Below are 24,836 nucleotides of genomic sequence, written 5' to 3'. Positions count from 1 at the left end.
AAATATAAAAACGACCCTGTATTGCGATTGTTATTTATTTATAAACCATATTTTCATCAAGGTATTAGTGTTATAAAATCACTACACGCGCTACTTTTGCTTCCGAAACGTATTTTGAAAAATCAGTGTTGGGTATGACTTATTAAGATTCCCCTATTGATCGTGGCGCCGTTCGATTTATTGATTTTCACAACATTATCATACAATTTTCACACATTTTAAAATTATTTGTTTACACCGGGGGTAATCAATTACGTAATCCGGTGTACAAATCCAGGGTGACCACAGAATATTTTAAAATCCTTTAAAGGAATTATAGGAAATTTATCAGTGAAATATAGGAAGTAAATTGGGATAAAATAAGGAAAAAATAGGAGAAAATTAATTATACCATAAGAGAAAACGGTTTTCAACATTGTTTAAAGGGTATATAACCTTCAAAATAAAATTGATAACCGAAAAAATTAAAATTGATAACCGAAAAAATTAAAATTGATAACCGAAAAAAATAAAATAATTAAAAGTAAGAAGCATCTTTATTATTATATTATTGATTAAAAATATCACTTAAATTCGAAAAAAGAAAATATCTAATGTTAAAATATCAACTATTTTAATTTCTTCTGACTTTTTTTTTGAAATATAGGTTATTATAGGAAATTTAATGAAATTATAGGAGAAAAAAGGAAAGACGTTAAATTATAGGACATATTGGAACTGTGATCACACTGAAAATTGTAGGTACTCACGATAAATCACTGAAGAAAATCACGGCAAATCACCGAAATAATGCGAGAAATCACGGGAAATCACCAAAAAAATTGTGAGAAATCAATGAAAATCACAGAACGTTTTTTAATTTGTACAAACGTGTGACGAGTGATTGCCCCCGGAAATGTAATTAAACCTAAAAACCAGCTCGTTAATCCGAATAGATCGTTATCAACTGTATTAAACGAGCACGATTTTTAGATAAATATTTAGTCAACGGTCATAACAATTTATCCTCGAGGGTGACATTTCATTTATAATTCCGAATTTTAGCTGTTACGCAAACAAAATCGGACATTGTGTCGTTTAATAGCGTTCACCTTTGACGCCGGCAGACTACGGCGGCCTTTTTGAAAAGCAAACCTTCCCTTTGAAGGAGCGCTTTTCCCGTTTATACACATCGAGTCAATTTGGGGCCGGCGGACAGAGGGCCGGGATGAAGTGACTTATATTATTATTATTATTTTTATTATTGAAAGGGTTACGAGAGAGGCCGCGGGGGCAGCGTCAAATCTCCTTAAATCTCCGCAAACTTGACAAGGGGAATCGTTCCAGAATTTCCCTCTCCGGCGCTGCGAGAAGACCATTAATAGATTGGGAAGCCCTAACGAAGAGCGTCCCTTCGTTAATCGATAAAAATAGAAGCTAATCTTTCGCCTACGGGCCGACGATAGAATCCCGAATAAAACGAGAGTTTCGGGGGGTTCAATGTATATCGGGGTGCGACTTTAGGAACTTTATTTTTACCAATCACGGGCTCGCTTCGAGTTTTGGGGGGCCTTATTTAATTAAGCCGCGATAAACCGCGCGGAAATTAAAACTCTGGATGCCCGCTCCAACTTACATGTACTTTTCCAAGTTTCTAGTCATGGTTTCGCATTCTTCCTCTTTGAACTCGGCCGTCATATTCGTACGCGAGACCGTCTCGACGCTTGTCGCTATCGCGAATTTTTACGCGGTGTTTGCTATGGCGATTGTTTCGTGACAATAATAAGCGGTAGATTCTGTCTGGGAAGGCGAGGGGGGGGGGGGGGGGGTTGCATTTTTACGTTTCGCGTTTATAATTTATGACAGTTGTTTTACAAGCGTGGCAAAATTTCGTCGGCGTTTTTCAAAAGACGCGTGTTCCAATCGATGGCTTTCTGTATCTCTACACGCAGTTCCCAGCTGCACACGCGAGATTTCCACCGAGTGTATATATATAGACCATAAATGGGTTAGAGTGTGCAATAACTGGTGGCTTTCCCGGGGAGTCGGTGGCTCACTGGGAGATGTTAGCTCTGATCAAATGGTCCTATCTCCACCTCCGACTTCGGTCAGGTTTGGGCTGGATACTGAGCTTCGGTTCAGGCTAACGGAGAGGGTCCGTGCAAACTGGCCGCCTCGGCGGATTGGGTAGCCTGCTGTGGGGCGGCGGGCCTCCGTATGAGGGCACGGTGGTCCTGTTTCCCGGCCTTTTGGAGCACACCGGGATCTCCGGTGCCAGCTGTGCCGGGTTATGTGGACAGCTGTGTGCTCGTCGTTGCCCTTTAGGAGCTCTCTCCAAAGGGTTTGACTCTTTACCTACGTAGATAGGGTGTCGGCTGGAGTTGCTACAGCATCCACTCTTAATCCCACCGCTGTGTGCGAAGTGGGGATTGGTCCACCCATTGCTGCACCTTCTGCTGGGTTGAGTGGCTTGCGTCAAAGGTGCGACCATCAGTAGTAGGGTACTACTATACCCATGCTGGGTTTGTCACCTGTCCGGGCTAGGTGGACGCTGGTGTAGGACACTATGATGATAGACCTCCGGTGGTATGGTCTCTCTTACTAGGTACACTTTGCTATGAATTCTGACACAGTGATGTATATATATACTTGATTTTAATCTCGTTATTATAAGCCGTTTTAAGAACTACTATTTCGAATGACCCGAAATCGTAGTTGAATCGCTCTCGTTTCAAGCTTTCCAACGATTACTAACAACGCTTGATTTAAAAAGAATAGCGATTCGAAATATGGCTTCCTAGATGGCGCTATTAAAGAAATGTTATCTTTCAAATTATGGGTTTAAATATAGGTTGCGCGTACTCGTTCGAAAGAGCGCAATGAGACGAAGCTAATACCGTTTAAATCGATACTGAAAAAGATTATCTTTATTCTTCGTTTTCGTGTAGTACGAACCACGACCTTTTAACCTTCCGTAATATCGAATAAAGAACATTTTCCATTATAAGAAAAAGAGCCCTTTTCGGAGCTATTTATAACAATAATTTCATTTTTCAGACATTCCCTCGGAGACGGCCAGCGTCTCTGAAGGGGAAGAGAACGAAACTTCCAATTTTCATCTTTCTATTACTCCGAAATAACATCCTTTCCGGAGACGAGTTAAAATCTTTCCATAAATCATTTCTCTTCCTACGCATTCGATTCCGCGCGTGCGATACTTTTGATGAATGTAGCCGACAGTTCATCGCCGCCTCGAAGCCACTGTTTTGGAATTTCCCGGGGGCAAAGTATCAGTCACTCTCACTTCTTCTTAGGAGAAGAGACGGTTGGCATAGCCCCCCCGATTGCGGTAATAAGATTTACTTTACGACGGAGGGAGTCTCTATATTCGGTTCGCTTTAAGACTAAAGACGTTCCGGAAAGAGAAACCTCCAGGGGGTTTCGTCTCTTCGCTTATTTCGTTCTGGTTCGGACGCGGAAATTGAGTGTTCTTCGTCTGCCTTTTTCGCGTCCATTGACCATCCATTCTGGACGCTGCTGGCAATCGGAACACGTCGCGACAAGGACACTGCTGATCACCTCGAGACCCTCTTACTCTTGTCGCTTTTTCCCCGACTATTAACGATCGGTCGCTAGGCCCGGTCGAGAGAGCCTTTATAGCCAGATAATATATTGAATTTTGTTTCGCCTTTTCTTCACGCGGATATAACAAATAAACGTTTGACTGCTCGATATTGGGGAGGTTGGGTTTCTCCACGTTTGAACGCGAGCTTCGAAGTTTTTACCTTGTTTCTACAAGTTTCCTTCAACGTATTTCGAAGATTCCTTAACCTCTCTATTATTATTTGGAAGGCGCGTGTTGTCGCGAAGACGAGACATTCCTATACGAGAGAAGACTACATTTTTAAAAGGCGCGACAGCTTGTCGTACGAAACAGTTCAGAAGGCCAAGTGGCGTGTTTTCAGTCAGAGCTCTTCTTGGTGACATACTTGGCCAACTTTTACTCAATTGTTTGAACTTTTGTAACGCTCCTAAAACCTAGAGGTCGCGATATTCGTTCTATTTCATTTTATGGGCTACCTTAAAGGGGAACGGTCAAGCTTTAACCAGTTAGATAGCCCTATAGCCCATTAGAAACTAAAATTTATGGCAAAAACCGCGTTAAAAAGTATTGAGTGGTTAATTTTTAATAAAATAAAGAAATTTCGGGAAATCGCAAATCGCGCGTCCGCCGCGACACCTGGTGAGAAGTCGGGGAGACAGAAAAACAACGTAAAAGCGCGCGCTGCTGAAGACGCAAAAGCTTTGTTTTGCACACGCGGCGCGTTCCAGTTATAAGAGAACTAAGCCTAAATAGGCGATACTATAAAGTAAATTTGGTCTTAACCAACTTGTTAAAATGGGAAAACAAAATCACGTGACTACCTTTTCACAGCCAACTTCGATTCGGTAACTCGTGTTCATAGTTGGCCGTGCGACGTTAAAGAAAAAAATTATTCCTTCCAGATACTGCAAACAGCTAATTAACTTACACTTTTCTATTACAAAAATGTTGTAAATAATAAAAATAAATAGATAATTTAGACGAATCGATCAAAATTTAAACCACCATTAGCAAAATAAAATTAATAATAGTTCGTATTTCTTAGGATAGATGGCGCTGCAAAGTCACGTGACTACCATCGTTTCAGCCCCCCCCCCCCCTGGACTTTATAGTTTCGCCTATTGCGCGATTTTAAAAGTTAGGATAGTTCTTAAATCGCTCATACGGGGTTGGGGCGCTGGCGGCAGCCCCTAAGATGGCGGCGAAAATTCAAACCCAAACACCTGGCGTTATTTTTCAACTTTTTTTCCAAAAGCTATTTTTTCAAGACAAAAAAAAGTACGCGTTAGTATATTGAACGTCTTGTTAATCATTTGATACGGAAATAAGGCCATATTTGGAAAAGCTTGGCCGTTCCCCTTTAAGCGACGTTATTATCAAAAGTGAATCTAAATACTAAGAAATACCTTCTTCGTTAAAATAAAAATTGTTTTCAAGTAGAGATTCAACCAGTAGATTAGTCAGGTTTTAATTAATTAATGAACTATCGTCAATTATTATTCGCGAACGAAACCTATCGCTACGCCCTCTTTTGGTTGCCGGTAAATAGATAGGTTTGGCAGCCAGAAAGTTGTGATGGATGCAATAGAAACTTTTGAAAGATTAATATTTGCATTTTATTGTAACTTTACACTATTTTGTGTTTCCTCCATGGTAACGCGGAGCAATTACGACACTAGATTTTGACATTTTCCCCTAATTTTATAATAGCAAACGCTTGATCATAGGCGCTACTTCGGAAGATCGTGGCGCGGCGGTGGGACCAAGACTCGTATCGGTCGCGGTTTAATTAGACCAAAAGTATAGCGTTAGAAGCAGACAGACATTAATTAACCGAAATCGTTAATTACTTATATTAATTACGTTACTTATGATTAGAACTATTATTTAGATGTTAGCGTTTCATCGGAACAAAGTCGTAAAATTGCTTCCATTTCCTCCATTAAAAGGAGTGCTAAGCCTTTGCGGTTTTTTTTATTTCATTTATTGACTACGAACTTATTCACGGGCATTATTAAAGGCTCAATTTAGGTCGTGCGGGGATTAATCGTCTCGTTATATAATCGGGCGCCATGTTTAGCTCATCATTAATTCACTCCTGCTGGAGAGTCTTTAACCCGGGTTGCTCTCGGCTTGTATTTTAATTTCAATAAGAGGCCGCTCGGAGGGCAGACTTCCTACGTCCGCTACTAGACTATACATCCCCTGGCAATTACCCAAATTTAAATTTTCATGAATAGTGATCACGGATGGAAGATTCGTTCCAACTGGAGGCGGCCGTCCACTCCGCAAAGCTTGATCTTGATTGGAAAGAAATTTGCATCTCTGCCTTAAAATAGACTTCCACAAAACTGATTAAGCTGAAGTTTCAACGGGTTGATAAAAACAAAATCTCAGAAACAATTGTTTGCTTGTATCGATGTTTTATACAGGGTATATCACTTTTTTGTCGGTCAAAACGTTTATCAGATTTAACTTAAAGGGGAACGGTCAAGCATTAACCAGTTAGATAGCCCTATAGCCCATTAAAAACTAAAATTTATGGCGAAAACCGCATAATAAAATATTGAGTGGTTAATTTTTAATAAAATGAAGAAATTTCGGGAAATTGAAAAGCGCGCGTCCGCCGCGACACCTGGTGAGAAGTCGGTGAGACAGAAAAACAACGTAAAAGCGCACGCTGCTGAAGACGCAAAAAAAATTGTTTTGCACACGCGGCGCGTTCCAGTTATAAGAGACTTAAGCCTAAACTGTGCGATTTTAAAAGTTAGGATAGTTCGCAAATCGCTCATACGGGGTTAGGGGCGCTGGCGGCAGCCCCTAAGATGGCGGCGAAAATTCAAACCCAAACACCTGGCGTTATTTTTCGTATCAACATTTTGGGCCAAAAGCTATTTTTTCAAGTCAAAAAAGGTACGTGTTAGTATATTTATTTATTAATCTTTTGATACGGAAATAAGGCCATAAAAATTTCAATCAGACCGGTTTCACCCTGTTGGGGATCATCAGTACTGTGTTGGAATTCTGGCTATCCTCTAAAACTACCAATATCAGTAAAACTATTATTAAAATTAATTTCCAAAACGTTTTTCATTAAGCCTTGTGATCGAGAAAATGCTCAGTTAAGTATAAATTTAAATCAACCTAACTTGTTGGTTCGCACCTGCGTATTAAGAAAATTACCATTAAAAGGGAGTATAAAGTAGGATAAACTAATTTCCGCTAGGAGCGCTGATTATTAACTGAAAATTCTCTAAAAACTCCTATAGTTTAATGGAAAACTCCTATCGTCAATAGCAAATTCAGCTGTCTAAGAATATGGGACTACAGAGATTTAAAACCCCACCTTTGCATTCTTTGTAGCGAAAATTCGCCTTTTTTTCATTTTCTTTAAGATAGGCGATCGCCATCTATGTTTTCGTTTCGTAATTAAATAGCAGACGAACTTTCGCTATATGTGCGAGCGCAGTACCAGAGGCTAACGCTATTGAACCATGAGATTATTTTATATATATATATATATTTACATAAATATTTATAGCGAAGCAATTAAAGGGGAACGGCCAAGATTTTCCAAATATGGCCTTATTTCCGTATCAAAAGATTAACAAGACGTTCAATATACTAACACCAGAGAGGGTAAAGTCGCTTCGCTACTGAGAGGCGTCTCTTCCTATTCCCGCAATGTTAAAATTTCGTTACCAGTTTTTGACGCACGCGCGAATAGAAGAAATTACAAATGAAGTTCAGGATCCCACTACCAGGGTGCTACAGGGTGTCGTTAGTTAAATTTTTTTAGAAGATTTTTGTTACATCCGCAATATGGCACCGATTATTTTCTTATTTCTGATACTAAAAAATGTAAATAAAATGTGAAATGGTTGTTTCATGTGAATTTATGACGCAAGTAAGTACAACTAAATATTTTTAAATATTATATTTGAATATTGAAGTGTCAATTCTTTTTAACAGCCTAAAATAATGGGAAACATAAATAGCCAAGGCCTAACAACAATAACAATAGAAATTAATATATTGGAAATGAAATAAGATCAAATAACTTAATGAAAATAAATAAGAAATAAATATATAAGATAAAGCTTCGAAGTAGTTAAAAAAAGACGAATATGAGGTATGAGTTTAGTGCTGTATCTTCATCAATTTCCTGTCCAGTATTTTCTGTGTCTTTTTGTAATCATGATCGAGATTTCAGGGCACTGTGCATGCAAAACTCAACGAAGAAACTTATCATGTTTTGAAATACAGTCGGACATGTTGAATCTATTGATGCTTGAAACCAAGTCTTGTCAATTCGACGTGTAATAAATTTTTCCATACGCTCTTTGACATTGGCATGTGAGATAGTAGTTTAAAGCTATAGTATCAAATACCTCATTTGTTTCTGTAATAAACTTTAAAAAATTGTCAGTAGGTACTATAAGGCTACCAAAAGAAGAGTTCTTTGTTGTTTTGAAAAACTTGAAGAAGGAGAGCACATTTGTAGGATCAATAATTGGATTGTTCTTTTTGAGTTGGCTGAGGCAAGAGGAGCATTGGTGGTTGGAAAAACAGCGATGTATTAAATATCCTGATATATAGCTAAGGACATTTTGTTTAAGTAGATTTGGACTTTCAATTGAACTGTATATGCTCTGTTCGAATGTGTTTAGAAGATTATGACAATTGCGTGTTTAAATCTAAAGTTCTTTTACCATTGTGATTAACAACTAAAGTAATGTAATTTATTAAAATTATTTATTATTGAGATAGACAGTTTCAAATTTCAATTACCATTTTCTGAATTTTCGCATGAAATACTGTTGGACAAAGTGTAATTATGTTCATCTAGAACATTCAATGTGTTTTCCTCTGAAATTGGTTGTGTTGCGTTTGTGACCAACGCGCTTTCTTCCAACCCATGTTCATATGTCGCGTATGGATATGCTATACATTTTAGTATATTAATTGTCAGTAAATTTTTTAAACCACATTAAGAACCCTTAGATGTTTTTCTTCATACTTCACTAACTGTACTGGAAAATGAGTAGTGTTAATAAAATATTGTTGGCACAGCTGATGGTATTAGACTATTTTTAGTTTTAATATTCATAAAACTCGTCAGTGAAATGATTAGAGCAAAACCTATGGTTAAAGTGTAGGTATTCCGTTGTTTTATTTGTCAGTTTCTCGTTGTTTACATTATCCAACTATGATAGGGAACTGAAATTTCAATAAGAAAGTTAAAGTAAAAATAAACCTATGTAAAAAACGCGTATTCACCGTTCTTTTTCCCTTGGAAACTTGAAAAATGATAATCGAGAATTCTTATTTTTCGTATTAGAACCATTTACGGCGGAACACAATGGTCCAGGCATATTTAAAACATTTAAAAACTACTTAAAATGTAAATTAAAAACGAATCAATTTTTGCGCCGTACTAAACTGAATATTGAATCGCGCGCTAGGACTTCCGGATACGCTTGCAGCGCCATCAAACGTTCGGATCCTATGGGCATTTTTGAACGAGAGACGCCTCTCAGTAGCGAAGCGACTTTACCCTCTCTGCTAACACGTACCTTTTTTTTTGTCTTGAAAAAATAGCTTTTGGCCCAAAAAGTTGAAACGAAAAATATCGCCAGGTGTGTGGGTTTGAACTTTCGCCGCCATCTTAGGGGCTGCCGCCAGCGCCCCTAACCCCGTATGAGCGATTTGCGAACTATCCTCACTTTTAAAATCGCGCAATTTAGGCTTAAGTCTCTTATAACTGGAACGCGCCGCGCGTGCAAAACATATTTTTCGCGTCTTCAGCAGCGCGCGCTTTTACGTTGTTTTTCTGTCTCACGGACTTCTCACCAGGTGTCGCGGCGGACGGCGGCTTTTCCATTTCCCGAAATTTCTTTATTTTATTAAAAATTAACCACTCAATATTTTTTGATGCGGTTTTCGCCATAAATTTTAGTTTTTAATGGGCTATAGGGCTATCTAACTGGTTAAAGCTTGACCGTTCCCCTTTAATACAATTATTGTACCATATTTTTAGGTGTGTGAAATCGGATTATACAATATCATAACTATCCCAATCTTCAAACAACACTTTATACCGAGTTTTATACTTCCTTTAGGGATCGAGAATGTATTATATTATTGCAAAGGTGATTAAAATAATAACCCAGACGGCGCGTGTTTCTCATCGAAAAGTAGCGTCCCTAATATGGCGGATGCTCGAAAGAAAACGGTATTTGGAAGTCAAGTCATTCGCGGCAGAAGCACGTCTTTCGCGTCCATTATCGGAAATGAAGGGAGAGTGGAAAATAAAACCAATGCAAATTAAACGACGCGCCTTCGTCCGCTTTTGAGAAACGATAAGCGTCATTAAGTTGGCTTCTACCACGCCATTGTAACGTTCAATTTGCGTCAAGTTGGCTTTTATAAAAAACAAGCCTTTTTAATTTAATGTTGACTTTTCCCTCCCCTGGTTCTAAGTAAAAATGGGTTCTAAGACCTTTTTTAAGGTTCCACGATAAATTTATTTAAGATGGTGGTCATTTGGAGAGAAGATAATAATAATAATAATAATAAGCTAGGCTAATACCCAATTCACCACCTTAGGCCTAAGTCATCGAGTGACTTTTAAAGCCTTTAATTCAGGTGGCCGGGTTACAATGCGTTGGAGGGTGGTGGCAAGCCCTGTATGCCACGCGAGTCAACAGCTCCCTACACTAACTATTACCGTTAACCTCGACAAGTTTTATGGAAGGGGAAACCGAAGATCTCGGGGGAAAACCCCTTAAACCATCTAGGCTAATACCCAAGGCACCTGAGTTATCAAGCGACTTTTAAACCATTAATTGGACCTATAGTTATAGGCAGCGGGTACACCCCACTGATGACGGTCGCACCACTGACAACCATATGGCAGGACGACGGACGCAGTGCAGCCCAGCGCGAGCTGGAACTCACCAACTGAGCCCAAAAGATGAGAAAGCAAGGGCCATGCAGTGTTAAGGGCAGGGACAAAATCCCCAGGGCCCGGAAGCGTGTTTTTAAGGGGCCCGATACAAATCGGCTTGCCCTTACTCAGCACCGCTCTTGAAAATTTCAGTTAGAAGGGCCCACGGTGACATAATTTACCGCGGGACCCGAAATTTCTCTACACGTTCCTAGGGCTAGGACCAATTGACTATAAGGGTAAAATCTTGCAGTTCGCAACCAATCTTGAGGTTTAATCAGCTACACTAATACCCAAGGCACCATCTTAGGCCTAAGTCATCGAGCGACTTTTAATGCCTTTAAAAAGGTGGCCAGGTTACAATGCGTAGAAGGGTGGTGGCAAGCCCTTCATGCCACGCGAACCAACAGCTTCCTACACTAACTATTACCGTTAAACTCACCAAGTATTTATGGAATGGGAAACCGAAGAGCTCGGGGGAAAAACCCCTTAAAGCAGTGGAGAGAGAACTTGCAAACTCAACGCGGAAGGAGCTGTTTCGAATTTTCACCCAGTACCCTGAGCCAGGATCGAATCTGGATCCTCTTGCTGCGAAGCGAAAGTGCTAACCACTCCGCCACCCCACTTAAGAAGGTATCGTAGCCTTTCACTAGACAGCCGCTGACGTCAAATGTAAGCTTACTTCATATATATAATATAGGTGTGGTCGAGGGCGGCAAATTGACGTAAATTACAATATCCACATCCGGGGGGTCGAAGGAGGCGCGTGCTTGTGTTTGCTCTTAAGATTTGTATCTCGACGAAGCTTGATAATAACATTAGGCCGAGACGTGAGGAGATAAGGGACAGAGGTCACGCGGATTCCAAACAGTCTCTCTATTATTCGGTTACGTACTCCGAGAGCATTTTCAAGTGGACTACGACACGCATACTAATTGTAATCCTTTCGGCAGTTTTCGTATGTACTTTTAAACTAGACGGAATAGCGAAGTATCAAAATGAAACTGCGAAAATCATCTAATTTAATATACGTTTATTCCAAGTAGAATAATTAACTTTGGAAAAAGGGTTACCTTTTAACAGATTAACTTACTACAACTCATTCAGGATGACTTTGAAAAATTATACTATCTATATTTTAATATTTACGTAACCCTAAAATCTAATTTCATTGGATTTAATATGTTAAATCGTTTTCACGTGATGTCAACATCTCTATAGTGGAAGGCTATAGAGTTATTCTCATTTTGAGTTTCTCCTCGTGGCCGCCATCTTGGACAAATGCCTGGTGAAACCGTTCGGTGTCATTATAATGACAATGTACATCCCTGTATTTGATTTTTGAAATATCGTCAAATACGGGTCGTTACCAATTATTGCTATAAAACGTTTGTCTGTTACTTTATTTTTCAACGTCAACATGCGCGTAAATAAAATAACATAATAACGCCAGCTAGTTGAAGCTACGAGTGTTTACACAATATAATTACTATTTTGAGAATATGGTAATGCGCGATTATTAACAACTTTAGTAGTTTTATGACGTGAGGCTAAATGTAGAAACGGTTCCCAATTTTCATAGATCCCAAAACCCCTAGCAACCCAAAATAATAATATTTTAGTATTCATATATTAAACTCATGGTTGTCTGATTTAAATCAAATTATAATTTTATTTAAATCACACAATGTATTTCAATGGAGGAATAAAAAAGGCAAAAAATAGGTTGCTAAAAAATGAAAATACACAAAAAAATCTGAGCAAACTAAAATATTAAATAGTAATTAAATTTTATTAAGATTTAATTTATGTCAAGATAAACGAGCTGATTAAAGTAAAATATTCGTTAATTATACAGGAAAAGAGTATGTGAATAAAAATCAATAAATTCAATAAAATAAAACAAAATACGATTTTATTTGATTTTTATTAAAAAAATTAAAAAAGGGCCAACACTGATTAACCTTATTTTACCTAACCTTAACCTTAACCTAAACCTAAACTTAACCTAACCTTAACCTTAACCTAAACCTAAACTTAACCTAAACTTAACCTAACCTTAACCTAACCTTAACCTCACCTTAACCTAACCTTAACATAACCTTAACCTAACCTAAACATAAACCGAACTTTAACCTAAACCTAACCTAAACCTAACCTTAACCTAAACCTAACCTTTATCCTAAACCTAAACCTAACTTTAACTTAAGCCTAACCTAATATATTATAGTATATTTGCTTCAAACCTGTTTAATTCGAGCCGTGGAAACACTACTGTCTACACGAAAATAAGCATATTTAACATGAAATGTTCGAAGGGTCGAGGACCTTTATAGAGGAAGATACGTGACAAATGGTCAAACTCCCTCTCCGAGCGACCGCTCAATTTTCTGTAGAATGATAATTATAAACGCGAACTCGAAATCATCAAGATATACGTTTTCATTTATTTTTAAATAAAAATATCCGCTTTGACGAATTGCGGCTATGCTAGAACCAAGAATACACGCATTTATACTTAGGACGAATGACTATCTTCAGCGATTCTTAGCGTCGCTTGCAATCCACATCAGGGTCTTACCCTTCCATAGTAGTCAAATGGGCCCGGTATCTCATTGTTTAACTTAAATTTATACGTCTTCTGACGCCATTGAAATCCACTTCTCTCGTTACTTGGGGAAACTAAACTAGGGTATAAATAAATACAATCTTTCTACAGTTCAACATTACCCGATATTATTGTCAAAGGATAAACGACATACGTAGCCTTATACCATTAATCATCAGTAACATTAATTTCTAGTAAACCAATTGGGCGAAGATAAGATGGATATTGAGAAGTTGAAGTTCGCTCCGAATTTGGGTCTTTTCGGATATAGATTAATAAAGTTCTCTTAAGAAGAAGATATGACAGTTTCGTTCGCGTGATAATGTAATACATTTGTCAAAATACGTAACCATTTATCCCGCCCGATAGGACAAAAATTGTTCGCTTAAGAGAAGCGGGAAACATTGATATAAATTTAGTTTATTTCCAACTGCTCCTATAGTATTTGGAGGATGCCTGGAAAATCGCCGCAGTCTTTTCGACGGACAAGCCAAGGCCTATTGAAAATGTAAATGCTTTCAAAAGTGTAAATAACGCTTACTTTTGGAAAATAATGATGAATTATTGAATCGGAAGATAAAAATAACTATTATTAACACTGCCTTCATTTCAGAAGATAGTTTTTTTTAATTTTAAACCTAAACGCGTGTACGCCATAGCTGCACACCAAGACTTGGTCTCGGGCTCAGTCTCTCCTCAGACCACCAAAATTTTTGTTTGGCCTTAGTCTCTTAAAAATTATAAGGTCTCATATCGGGCTCGTTACAAAAATATGGTCTCAGCTCGGGCTCGTAGTAATACACTATACTATATTGGACTCAGCTCAGGCTCAAAGAAATTTTCTTTATTTTAAAGGTCTCATCTCAAGCTCACAAAAATACGCTATATTATAAAGGTCTCATCTCGGGCTCAAATTAAATGACCACAACGTTTTTGGTCTCTTCTCGGGCTCGTATCATTCTCATAATAAAGCCTGGGCTCGGTCTCAAATCGAGCTCGGGCTCTTAGTGTGAGACGAGCCCGTTCAGCTATGGTGTACGCTCGTATTTCCCGCCATCAAACTAACGAAAGAGTAGTAAGGGACGAGTTTCCTGTTCGGAAACTTCCTATTTCGCAATCACTCCACGACAGACTGTCAGACTATCATTAACCGAATTCGTTTTGTGCCATACTTATGTTTATTACGTTACTTATGGTAAGATCTAAAACAAGTTGACTTTGTAATCCAGTTATAGAAACCCCCGAGGGTAATATTCGTTTTTTTTATTTCTTCTTCAACTGTTGGCTCAAGGTTTCCCAACTACTCGAAACCAACAAGTTCAATATTAGAGATAAGCTTACGAAAAGCTGGATCTGTAGCTTTGGCAAAGACATATCTAAACTTTATTTTATCTTGGCAAAAATGAGGGTATTTCCTATCACTATTTCGTTTCTTAGGCCAGTGCAATACGCTTTCCACTGTGTGCTGCCATATTTCGCTGCCCCATGTTTGAACAAGGAATCAGCGAGCGAGCTCTATCCTGTTGATATTTGAAGTTTCGGGTCCCTTAAGTATAAAATCCAATGATTCCGGTTAATGATAGTCTGAAGTTATACGGAACAGGAAATTCGTCTTTCCCTACTCTCGTTTAGATCTTAAATTTGCCAATAACTACCTTCAAGGAGCGAGTGTTTATAGTAGTTACTTTCAAGCTCCGATTCAATAATTCATCGTTATTTATTTGGGAAACTTTCAATTTTTCAATAAGCATTGGATCGAGGGGGTAGTCATATAAGTAATCAGGTGTACAAATCATAGGTAATCACGGTAATTAAGTCAATTAACTTAAAATAATAACCGGAAATCATCGATTGTTTTACGAAAATCAGTAATAAGTTGTACAAAATATTTACGAGTGACTACCTCCTCGCATTGGTCCATTGGATGATAGCTTCGAGGTCTTAGGCAGTTCCAAAGACTAGTAACAACAAGCAAATCGTTGTCAATCCTTAGCCACATAATGATTTATATGGTCATTAGTGTTGGGAGAAAATGAACCGTTTTTCTTATTACTTCTATTATATCACTTATATCACAGTATTCCAGCAAATACATGTATATCAGCTGTAAACTAATAGAGTTTGATGTCAACGTCCACCAATCCGATTTCAATACGTCACGGCTAATTTTTTTTCCATTGGCTACTCCGACTGATAAAATCGAATTTCGGTATAAAAAAGCAAATAAAATTAATTTTGTGAAAACATTACTTTGGAGAAATCACAATTATTTATTTTAAACTAAATTAAATCCCTTTATCAAGAAGGGACCAAGCGTATATAGTTGCTAATTCAGTCAGTACAAACTCCATTTTGTTTCAAAAAAGTGGAGTACCGCGTTCGTTTGTTCGGTTAGATTGGATTAGAAATTGTTTGTGAAGAAAGAGAAAAGCAAGTCCTTGTAACCAAATTAAATCGGAAAGAATCCAATATATTAGAGAGGTTAAGAACGAAAAATACGTCGAAGAAAAGGTGAAGGAAATCGGGCTTTTCCATTACATTTCTTAAGCCTATAGCGCTTGCAGACCTAGAAGTCGGACGGCTCAGGAAATGCCTTGGAAAAGGCTCGATATAATTCTCGCATTCATTTTCTTTCTCCGTGAAAAGTTCGATTAAAGGGCTTTACCGTTTTCTTTATTTGATTATTTCTTTACCTGATTAAATTAAAGCGCGAATTTCTTTTTACAGGAGCGCGAGGACGATCAAACGCGATTAAGTCGTAGGCTAGTCGACAGTTTAAGTAAAAGCAGGGATGGTGTAAAGTCGATACTGCTAAAAAGACTAGCGATTGCAAGGTAATTCTCCACTCTGGTATTTTATCGTGAACAAAAATCTTGAGGAACATTTTCGCACGTTTTAATTTGCTTCAGAGGAGTCTTTCGAAGGTTTCCTAATTTTTTTAAATTTTTCTTTCACTATTTTTTCCAAATTAAGAGTTCCTTTTTTATTTCTTTTTTCAAACCTTTTTATATTAACCGCAAATCGCCAAAACTAAATTAAAATTGAAGATAATTTCCATATGGACTAAGCACTTTAAGATGAATGGTAGGAGACGCGATTTCTATGATCTCGGTGTGGCCTTCGCAAGACATAAGGAAAATTTTACCATAGTTATTTTGGCGTGTGTTATTATTTTTATTATGGTCAAAACGAAAATACACAGAATACTCGGGTAAATTTGAGTAAAAAGTTTTAAAATATAGAATGAAGCTATGCTTCATAAAATAGCAAAAAAATTGTGTAGATTAGAAGCCATGAGTACCATTTTTAATATTTTTACTCTTAATGAAGGTTGAAATCTTCTTTCGAAAATTGCCAAGAAAGCTAATTCATTTGAGTCGAGTTGATTGGTTTTGGAACTAAGATAGTGAATAGTGATAACCAATGCGGATGGAAGAAGGAACTTTGACCGCAGCAGTGGCGTGACCGAGCAGGAGGTCCTCTATCCGTTGATCTGTCGAAACACGGCCAACTTTGACACTCGCGCAATAGCGGCCAACCCATTCGCCGAAATTCCATGAACCAGGATTTTCCCGCTATAAACCATGTTATAGACTTTCGGGGTTCAGCGCCACGCTCGTTTTTATATTGGCTTCAATGCAAAAACTATTCTAAAAAACAATTCCGCTAGGGGCGCTTGACGCCGAGAGATAATTTTGTTCGTATGTTAACATAGAAACTTCAACGAATGGGCTGGCCGCTATTGCGCGAGTTGGCCGTGGTCGAAATCAGCAGATCGGTTTTGGGCGATCTCGGTACCAGAATGCAGGAAATGGAACACGCGAAACTTGATCGGAGCAGATCCGAGCACGCAAATGGAACATAAAATGTTGATCAGAGCGATCTAGAGCGCTCGAGAGCAGTCAAATGGAAAACGCTATAATTTGACGTCGCATGTTTTAAAAAAATACACGTTTCCAAGACTACCAATGAAATGAAAAGGCGCCGTCTGCTAAGAGGACCTTTAGCTCGGTCAGGAGCAATGAGGTAGAATATGAACTAGAGATACAAACAAATCTGTGATTCGCGGGACACGTTTTATTTGAGAAGGATAATTAGGCTTAATTTTCAACTTTATCCAATCGTGTGGGCGCCATCTGTTTCTATAAGCAGACACTTTTGCAAAATATATTAAGGTTTAGTTTTCCCATAACACGATTTGATACATTTAATTTACTAGGCGTAACTCTCCAACTCAACAAATACTGTCCCGCGAAACGGTAGGTCCTGGAAGGTGGATTTAGATCTCTATTTAACCTACCTCATTGGTCAAGACGCAAAAAATATTTGTTAGGCTTAACACAATAGTGTAGACGTTTGCCGTCGCAAGGTTTTGCCCTCTTGAAATCCAGCCCTTGACATCGCTATTAAAGGCCCTAATACTTCGATGCCACCCAAAACACCATCGAAATGATTACGGAGTTCATACATACACCGCAATTTAAATTGGCTTAGCTGTAACTTTCAGATAACATTTGGCGTGAGAAAAAGGCCTATTGAAAATTAGGACTCTCTCAAAAGTAAAAATACGACTTATATCGGCGAAATAATGACAAATTATTGAATTGGAACATAAAATTGGCTATTGAAAACACTGGCATTGTTTCCGAAGGTAATTATTTCGATATTTGAGAACAAAAACGTGTTTCCACTGGTATTTATCGTCATCGACGTAACATGGCAGTCATTCTGACAACAAAACAAGATAAATCACTCGTTTCGTAGACGAGCTTTAAGGGCCTTTAAGCCCGATAGGCAAGGGCCGTAAAGTATTTAGAATATTTTGCTCTGTGTATTTCTATACTTATTACTATTAATTACTTAATCATCATGGTGTTCACTATCACAGATACTGACTGGTGTGACCCCAAGTAACATATCAAGATAAGTATGACACTTTAATACTAATTTTCTTACAGAAACTCTCCGACACTACAGCCTTTTTTGCGTGCTTTTTTGACCATAACATGTAGAGGTATTTTCACAAGCAAAATGAATTTTAAAAGCGGTCAATTGTCATAATTTTTTATTATGTTAATTATGCTCTATTTAAAAAAATTATTAGGGTAAACCAAGCTATAATAGAAATTTGTGAAGTATAAAAATAGCGTAACTATTTGGAACCATCAAATTTGATAAAAATATCTTCCGTCTTAGAAAATCCATCAAAACGGTACTCGACCAGAAAACGGTTCTATTTTATCGTATAAAACACCCGCTTTCTCTGATTACGTTAATCCGTATTCCAAAACCTCTTTAATTCCGTCTTATTCGTATATTTGGCAGACTTTCTTTACGAGGCCGTACATGGCGTGCCGTCTGGTGGAAAGTTGAGAAACTAAAAATATCCGGCGAGGATGTTCGCTATAAAAGGTTTTCTAATAGGATTCGTATATCTTTTTGAAAGGGGGCCGACGCTTTAAACGCGAATGGAGTGTTTTTCAGACATTCCTAAAGGACGAAAAGGCTCAATTTCTATAGCGCGCGAGCAGCGGAAATATAATTGGGCAACACGTTTGTACGAGCGAGGGCCGGGAAGCGGTACAGTCGGTTCGTATCAAATTCCAAGTTTGTGGAATGGTGAACAGACGACGCGAAACCCAATGCCTCAGTTGAAGCTAGTCGGCCGCCACCGGTAAAACGGCACCGCAGACTCATTAAAGGCTGGTATTCACTAGTGGTATAGAGCTCGGACGGCGAGCGTCGATGCAAAAAATTAACCTTAGTTTCCACTATAGCGCGATAAACAACGTATCATTCAAATATGAAACGTACAATTACATTTTAACGCGCGGAAAGAAAAATACATACATACGAACCTCATCGAGTACTCGGTCTTTTTTGCATATTCGGGTACCCGATTACTCGAATAAGCTTCTCTCTAACCGCGTCGAGTATTTGTTTTTCTATCCTCGTTGCTTCAAAGTTCAAAGAGGGGTTTTTACAACTTTTGGGGGGCAATAAACGGTACCTATAAAGTTGTGGAAACTGTGGCTCATTTAAATTAAAGGAAAATATTTCAGCATTGAAAGTTACTTTATACTCCTTTTAAATTTAAACTCATAATTACTTGAATAAAACCAGCTCGTAATCAAGTACTCGATACAAATATTACTCGAGGTTTTATTTTTAGTTACTCGACTCGAATAAGAGAGTTTCTCCTTAATCAAGTACTCGATTATTCGACTCGACTTCAATATTACTCCACTCGAATACTCGATGAAAAAACATTTATATTCGATAACCGACTCGATTGCCTAAAACCACTAATCTCACAGCCCTAAAAATACATAGAAACTAAGCATTTGCCTTGGTTTCTACAAGCGTTCAATAGGTGTTTCTATAAAATACGGGAGGTCACGTGTAAATGTTTTTTTTACGTCACTAGCTATAGTTATTGAAGATAGAGAGCGTGCGCTTGAGTCGATAAAGTTTTTGGTATTTGAAGTCGACGTGCGAAACCCGCATGCCAATAAAGCACTAAAAAGCTTAAGCTCGTGACGCGGGGAAAAACATTTTATACATTTAATTTTTTTATTGATTTATTTTATAGAAACACCTATTCCGTTTTAAGGCGCGTAAAGAAAAATACATTAGGACACACGCTAGTGGAAACCAAATTTTAAGCTGCATTTTAACGCTCGCTAGTAGCGGGTAAAAATAGTGAAAATCCGCTTCCGCTGAAAACAATTTCATTTTCCGCTTCGGTTCGTTTCAAACAGATATTTTTCGCTTCCGTTTGGAAAACCCGTTATATTTTAAATTGTCCGCTACTTAGCCTAGCTTTGAAATTTCACGATAGCTAGTACCTGCAGCGTATTTTAAGTATTTTTACCCGCTACTAGGGAGCGCGAAAATGTGGCTTTAGGAATAATATAATTATTTTGCGTCCAAGCTTACCGTCGCGTCGCGTCGTTTTTGCTATATAGTGAAAACCAGCCTTTACTATTCGGCGCCAAAGACGTTGCCGATAGGTGCCTATCCCACCACCGATAGGTTTAGAATTTGCCACTATTTTTTTCCTTAAAATATATTTCATAGAATTTTGGTATTTTCCTGGAAATTCTCTGCTGAAAAATTGACGTGTCCGACACCGGTCCAAAAGCAATCGGCTCTAGACTCTGAAGTTAGCAGCGTGGCCATTCGTAAACAACATATTATCGCGTGTGTTTATAAAATGCATTCAGTTTATACTGTATGTTCGATTTCAAAACCTTTTTGGTATATTTATTTTGTTGGTTTTTCGATTCGTTTCATTTTTTGATATTTTCTAGGAACTTTTTTATAAGCGGATGAATTTATATCCAAAGCGCAATCTATAGGCATACGTATTTCATTATAGAGTCGATTCTACACCTGCAAAATTTTAATTCCTTTTGGAAAAGGAAAGTTCTTCATTTTCGGTGTTTTAAAATAATCTGAATCTTTCAACACGGTTACCTTTTTGACCAACCGATAAAATTCAAGCCTGTCAGCGCTGTTTCTCCACACCGAAAATGGTGGACGTGGTTAAGCATCGTAATTCAGCCTTAAGGGAGGACGTCATTCTAGGTTTTACTTAGTCTTATCCCCTTAAAAGGTTCTTCCCAGAATGTAAATAACGGTTAGATCAATTAGTCTAAAATGTTTCTTGAAAATGCCTTTGATTCGATATGGGTTAAAGCCCCGAAAGGGTGAAACGCCGTAAGTGTTTTGGAAGGTTTTCCTAGAAAAGTATAAACAAGATTCCCCCTGAGAATGTTCCTAAAGTATGAACAAAATCGCGGATAATTGACAACCCCTAAAGTGGACCGAATTTCCCTCTTACTCGTAACGTACGAAGATAAAGGAAATCTCGCTCGCGAGGCCCCGAATTTACCTATCTCAGGAAGAATATTTTGGCATGTGTATACAAAGAATGGATGGTCTCCTCGCTCCTGGGCCCTGGCTTCGCTGCAAACAGCCCCTCTGCAGAGTCACCCATTGTTCTACTTCGGTCCTTCTACCTCCCTTTTCTTAGTCCAACCTCGAATGCCGGCGACCGTAAAAGGACAACGACGAGCTGGAGGCAAAGAGGGTAAAGGACACTGGTATCTTTAAGTTAGTGACAGAGAATGATCGAGTGCTGAAGCCAACCTCGAACAAGATAGCTCGGCGGGTTCACTATCTAAGTTTCGCGTCATCAACTACCATACTACATAAAAAAATATACTTCAATCCACTTTTTTATTTAACATTTTGGGCTTTACTTAGTTATTGTTTCGTTAAACTTCGAATATACAGACGAAACAGTTCACTTCAGTTGACTGATTTCAACATAACGTTTTGGCGCGTGACAAGTACCTTTACATTGTGAGGTATAGCAGGCCTATTTACCGGCTTTTATACCCTAACATGGCGGCGTATTTTCCCGTGCAAAATGAATTTTAAGATCCACTCGTTACTAAAGATAAGCTAGTAGTTAATCTCTTTTTGTTGCTCGAATCGGCTAGAATCACTACCAAATTACGTAAAAGTCAATAAATACCAGTGAAAACGCGTGTTGATCTCAAATTTCGAAATAAGTATCTTCGGAAACTAAGCGAGTATTTATAATAGTCAATTTTATGTTCCGATTCAACAATTTGTCATTATTTCGCAAAGCTAGGCGTCAGTTTTCATGATGAAAGCCTTTTCAATTTCAATAAGCCTTGGTCTCGATCTAAAATTAGATAGCGAAGGAAATTCCTCGCCGTCGATACCTGAAAGTTACACACAGCGCCAAGTTCGCTCGCGGCGAATGTGGGAACTTCATAATCAGGTCGATAATTTATTTAGGTGTCGAAATATCAAAACGAGCTGAGTCATTGAAGCAGAATGGGCCAACGGGTTTATCGTGGGCTGGCGGATTTCATTGAATATTGGCACAATGTCCGACGTCTATGCTAGGAATATGAAATACTCCTAGGTCTATGTAGCCGGATGTAGCCTCTTCACCCAAAATAACATCGTTATAGACTTTATGTTGCGCAAAAATGTGTTCGTCGCCATTTTGAAAGTACTTGTTATTTTCAAAATCGCCAACCAGAAGATCGATATTTTTGGAAATTATTTTTCAAATTATAGCAATATTCGTAGCTTTCTCGTGGGTGTGGCTTGTGTTCGTTGCCATGGTAACCCATATAGGTCGTCCATAATATTAAGACGCCCAAGGCGGTCACGTGATTATTTCGTATGATCATGTGAGGCGCGTCAAAATTCTAAGAATTCTTCCCTTGATAGTGAGAATTCTCACTTCTCAAAATTTTGACGGTCCTTCTCACAGGAAGTGACGTAATCTCTTCTCACGAGTTCTCTTGAGAAGAGTGAGAATGTAAAAATACTTTTTATTGTCCAAGGCTTAGTTTACAACGTTCGTGGCATTCTCGTAAGCCGCCATCTTTAGAAGACGCATGCCTACGACGCTACGAGCAAGCTACGAATAATAAATTAAACAATAATTTATCGTTATTTAATTGTATACGATAGTTTGTCTAAATGTTTAAACTATTTAATCTACATATTAAATATAAAATCTGACCTGCTCATACTCAAAACTTGGGTGAAATGACTCTAGCAGACGCCTTTAGGATGACTGTATAAACATGGGATTAATTTTACAAAAGCACCACTAACAGTCACTACCAGATGACGGGGAATTTAGTTAATGTTGGCGTCCACGTTATCGTGCGAAAATAAATCTTAAGTTTTGAACGTGGTATGACGATTCGCTAATTTTATCATCCGATGTTTACAAGAAGTCACTGGTTGCTTATTGTTAAAATTATTTTCTTATTTTGGAGGAAAGAATGTTTCGAATGGAAAATACAACAGCAGTGTCCATTTCATTAGGTTTCACTATTTCGAAACGCGGGCGAGAGGAAAGTACCGACGAGAATGTATCTGCAGTGTTGGATTACGTTATTTTTATCCTCCGTACTCAATGGCGCGCAACATTGTCGGATTGAGCGGGCAACATAGTACTTGGGAACGCGGAACATGTAAAATGAATGCCCGCGAGACATCCATTCTCTTTTAAGACGACAGCCGCTCTTAGTGTCACTTAGTTTTGCCCGGAAAGGTAGATTCCAACTTTACGCTAGACTAAAGGACTTCTTACAACCATAAGACTAAAATTACGATTAATAAGTGTGGCAATTAGTTACTGGTAGCGATGTGGGAAATGACGTAGAATTGACGTCATACCCGCGTTGAAACCAGTTTAAGTCAATTTGATTACCAGTTTTGACAAATGAAATTTTGACACACACCAGACATTGAAAACCCGTTTAAGTCGGTTTGATTACCAGTTTCGACCAATAAAACTTAGACCCACAACAGACATTCAAAACCAGCTTCAGTCGGTTTGATTACCAGTTTTGACAAATGAAATTTTGACACACGCCAGACATTGAAAACCAGTTTAAGTCGGTTTGATTACCAGTTTCGACCAATAAAACTTAGACCCACAACAGACATTCAAAACCAGCTTCAGTCGGTTTGATTACCAGGTTTGACAAATAAAATATTGGCACCCAACAGACATTGAAAACCAGTTTAAGCCAGTTTGATTTCCAGTTTCAACCAATGAGACTTAGGTAACTCGGTTTTAAGGGATGACGTGACCGTGGCTTGTGACGACAAGGCAAAGAAGCTGAAGACTTACTCGGAAATGCATGGTCATTTATTATTATATCTAAGTAAAAATTTAGAACGCGGAAGATAGTTAAGTTAAACATAATTATAAACTTATGTTACACCTGAACTCTTATTTTTGTTTGACCTCAAGTACATTTTCTTCACCGCAATATATTTCCTTGGCAATTTGCAAACTTGGCTCCGAACTATTGTCATTAATAAAACTTTGGAAATTAGCAAAGGCCCCAATAAAAAACGTCTGGTAAGCAAAGCCTGCGCATAATTCTCGCGTTAAAAGACGGCGAGTAACGAAGCCCAACTTCCAACTTCGCCACCTCATCGAGACTTATGGGCGCCAAATTACGAACTCATTGCTTCCCAAATCGAAGCCGAGAGCGACCGACGGTTCAAATTGAAAATAGCCGCGGCGGCCTGTAGTCATCGTGAAACCTTTTTGCCTAGATCCCGAACAATCTTAACGCGGCAACGCGTCAACTTAAATCGAAAGCGGGTTAATCAGTTGGAGACGACGGGGTTTGGAAGCAAAACCGAACCTCAAGGCGATCAATTTTTTTCTCAAGCCGATTGACTCGAAGCCTGGAAAGAGCAATATTAAACCTCGGATCGGCACCCCGGAGCTAGGCTGGCAATTGGAAATTTCTTTTTGACGCGCCCTAGACGCCCGAAATTAAGGGGAATTCCGAAGGAGTATTTCTTATTTTGCGGGGTTTTCTTCGCGGGATATACAGGGTGCTGACGCTCTGCCCCTTGTGTTGTACATTTTTGGGGGGATAAGCCGATTCCACTGCTTAAGTCGCCATCTACATAATTTAATTTCAATTAATTTCATTAATTTACTTCTTAATTTGAAATTATATTAATTATTTCTAAAATTAAGCTCTTAAGTTAAAATTTAGCCCCGATAGAGGACTCCATTTTCCTAGAACAGACAGCGGCAATCGAAAAGCCCTCTATATAATCTCGCTCTATTCTCCGGAAACCTGTTTATATCTCTTACTGAA

The 24,836-nt window shown here is 38.4% G+C and overlaps 1 protein-coding gene and 1 long non-coding RNA gene across 2 annotated transcripts in view; one reads left to right on the top strand and one right to left on the bottom strand.

Moving 5' to 3' along the window:
- LOC149936216 (adenylate cyclase type 8-like) overlaps nucleotides 1-24,836 on the bottom strand; it is a 92,413-nt gene that overhangs the window by 44,826 nt on the left and 22,751 nt on the right. The gene's annotated exons all lie outside the window — the stretch shown is intronic.
- LOC149936217 (uncharacterized) lies at nucleotides 7,561-8,154 on the top strand. The gene is made up of 3 exons (XR_016472369.1): nucleotides 7,561-7,715; nucleotides 7,797-7,902; nucleotides 8,013-8,154. It is a non-coding gene; the product is annotated as an uncharacterized LOC149936217 (long non-coding RNA).

The sequence above is a fragment of the Leiobunum rupestre genome, chromosome 7, assembly GCF_980474605.1.
Source record: "Leiobunum rupestre chromosome 7, qqLeiRupe1.1.hap1, whole genome shotgun sequence".
NCBI classification, from domain to species: domain Eukaryota; kingdom Metazoa; phylum Arthropoda; class Arachnida; order Opiliones; family Sclerosomatidae; genus Leiobunum; species Leiobunum rupestre.
Note: the sequence above shows the minus strand (reverse complement) of the source record. Positions and strands in the feature narration are given on the sequence as shown.